This window comes from Olea europaea, unplaced genomic scaffold, assembly GCF_002742605.1.
Source record: "Olea europaea var. sylvestris unplaced genomic scaffold, O_europaea_v1 scaffold626, whole genome shotgun sequence".
Taxonomy (NCBI): Eukaryota; Viridiplantae; Streptophyta; class Magnoliopsida; order Lamiales; family Oleaceae; genus Olea; species Olea europaea.
This window is the reverse complement of record NW_019264618.1, coordinates 124322-127484: the sequence shown is the minus strand read 5'-3', so window position 1 is coordinate 127484 and position 3163 is coordinate 124322. Positions and strand designations below refer to the sequence as shown.

The 3163-nt window shown below is 36.3% G+C and overlaps 1 long non-coding RNA gene across 1 annotated transcript; it reads right to left on the bottom strand.

Annotated features, from left to right (window-relative positions):
- Window positions 1-838: 838 nt before the first annotated feature.
- Window positions 839-3113, bottom strand: LOC111389823. Its single transcript, XR_002701803.1, has 5 exons — window positions 2282-3113; window positions 1977-2186; window positions 1802-1886; window positions 1289-1723; window positions 839-1202 (listed from the first exon to the last, which is right to left on the bottom strand). It is a non-coding gene; the product is annotated as an uncharacterized LOC111389823 (long non-coding RNA).
- Between the last annotated feature and the right edge of the window lie 50 nt (window positions 3114-3163).

Genomic DNA, 3163 nt, shown 5'->3' with positions numbered 1-3163 from the left:
GTCGTTATTTATGTTCATAATGAGTTCTAAGTCGTTACGCAAAATCAGAGAAGTAATGTGTATTTAACATTGAAACGATATGAATGTCGTTTTGTGTCCCAAAAATGAGGTAGAAATCGTGTTAGTATCAATTTTAACTGAAATGACTTTTAATTCGTTATTTATGTTCATAACGAGTTTTAAGTCGTTGCGCAAAATAAGAGAAGCAGTGTGTATTTAACATTGAAACGATATGAATGTCGTTTTGTGTCTCGAAAACGATGTAGAAATCGTTTTGTATCAATAATAACTGAAACGACTTTTAAGTCGTTATTTAAGTTCATAACGAGTTCTAAGTCGTTACGCAAAATTAGAGAAGCAATGTATTTAACATTGAAACGATATGAATGTCGTTTTATATCTCGAAAACGATGTAGAAATCCTTTTAGTTTCAATTTTAACTGAAACGACTTATAAGTCGTTTTTCGAGGTTATAACGATTTCTAAGTCGTTATTCAAGATCAGAGAAGCAGTGAGTATTTAACGTTGGAATGATATTTATGTCGTTTGTGTCTTGGGAATGAGATCGAAATCGTTTTAGTATTAATTCTAACTGAAACGACTTAGAAGTCATTATGTGTGGTCATAACGACTTCTAAGTCGTTACGCAAAATCAGAGAAACGGTGTGTATTTAACATTGCAACGATATGCATGTCATTTTTTTTGTCTCAGGAACGAGTTTTAAATTGTTTTAGTATCAATTTTAACTGAAACGACTTCGGAATCATTATGTGTGGTCATCACGAGTTCTAAGTCGTTATGCAAATAAGGATAGCAGTGTGCATCTTACATTGCAACGATATGACAATGGAAGACAATGGAAAACATATAGGCTTGTACATCTAAAACTCAACAACCTGACATAGACAATATCTAAACTTTAAAGTTATAGAAGACAATGAAAAATATGTACATTGAAATTGTATTCAAACTCCAAAATAACTGCTACTCCAAAGCCAAAACAACCAAGTGAATACATAATGTTATAAAAATATTAAAAAAATACGAGCAAAGCACAATCTACGGCTCAAAATCCCAAGCCAACAACTGTGCAACCAGTTTCTTTCTCCATACTGGTGCGTAATCCGGTCGAATTGTATTTACGTCCATATTTGCGTGCAAAAATTCTATTAATTTGATAGCGAATATTCCACAATCGGATCTACAAAAAAGTTGTAAAATTTTTGTATTAATTTTCAACACTCAAGATAATATGGTACTACTAATTATGAAATTAGTCATTCTTACTCGTTCACTTGTTGGGAACATCTTTTACATTCACAAGTTTAAAGTTCTTCGTATTATATTTGCTTTCACTGGTGACAAGAGATTTTATTATCAATGGAATAAGAACCTGTAGAGGCAAAAGGTAAGCTTCCAACGCTGCCCGACGAATGTGACACTTCAGACTATCAAACATTAAAATGGCCCGTTCCTCCATGTCGACTTGAACTGCAAACCAATGATCGCGGGTCTCCAAGGTTTACTGAGCTCCGGAGTAGCCCCTCTCACATAATTCATTAGACTCTTACTACATTTGAGCTCTTTATTGGACTGTAATTGGCCATATGCATTGACAACAAATTGATAGAAATAAGTGTCTAATATGCAACAATCTTGCCAAAACAGATTGGAAAATCTGAAAGCCCTTTCTCGTATCTGATATAGGGCCTCGTTCATAATCTACAAAAATAAACTAATAAATTCAAACTGAATTCTTTTGTGACATTATCGTAAAATCATTAAAGTTGGATTACTTACACTGTCATTAATCTAACCATCCTCTTCCAAAAGATCCATCGAACTTTTTGATTGAACATCATAGAAGCACAAAGGTATAATTTGGCTGTGCATACAACAAAATCAATACGAAGTTATATTTAAGTAATACTGCCATTACTTTCACATGTACTTACAACTATATGTAATAATTTACCACCAAGATGTAGTTTCCATCCATTTGCAAAAAGCATCAACCTTGCTGGGATCTACTTCTCGATAAGGATCGTATACATTGATGTCCGACAACTTTCTCCTCTTCGTCACGTCAGTGTACGGAGAACACAGTAAGCGCGCTTTTCTCTTCCGACGATACCGTCGTCCTTTCGATGGATCGGATCCCGCCGCATCGATTTCTACAACGTCCCTTATATGTTGCAAATAACAGCAATTTGAAGTGGAAAATTTGTTTCATTTGGATATAAAAATGTAAAACTTAACTTTGAATTCATTTTTACATACCTTATGTGGATTCATTTGTATCTACATCATACTTTTCAGGTGTCACAAAATCAGCAGTCCCTTTCTTCACGTCGGGATGCTCTTCCTCTAATATTATTTCTTTTCCAACACTCTCCTTGATCATTTTTTCATTTTCTTGCTCATCTATATCATTCCCAGATCCAGCTTCCTTTTCCAAGTCCTTCCCTCCTACATTTTTGCCTCTAACCTCCTCCTCTAACTTTGGGTCCTCCTCACGCGCTTCTACATTTGTTTCAACAGCAGGCACATCTCTCACATCATCAAATCCAGGCTCAGTTTCCAACTCTTTCCCTCCTACATTTTTTCCTCTAACCTCCTCCTCCTCCTCTAACTTTGAATCCTCTTTCAGGCAAATCTACCTTTCTTTCAACAGTATGCACATCTATCACATCATCAAACCCAACCTCCTTTTCCAACCCATCCTTCGGTTCATTTTCTGGTCAATAAGCTGTGCTACTAGTGGCACCATCAAATGCACTAGTTGCTGGATGGAACCGATCCGCCACAGCCAATTCAACTAACCTGTCAACCTTTTTCTCCACCCAATCAAGTCGAGTCGATAAAACTGCTTGTAGCCTTCCCTCAAGTTTTTCAATTTCCGTTCTCAATAAATCCTCTATGTTGATCTCAAAACCATGTTGTGGTGGTTGAGCTGCTCTAGGAGACTCTTTGTGGTATGCATGATATGGACATCTTGCTCAGCCTCGTCTCCTTCGGAATGATGTGAAACACTCTCATCTTCTTCTACGATTGGTTTCAACTCTTTCCAATAGGCCTCTTCGAGTTCAGCTTCGGTGGGAATCAACGTGGAATTAACCTCCAACTGCAAATATTAAAAGGTGCAAGTCATTAGTCATTCAT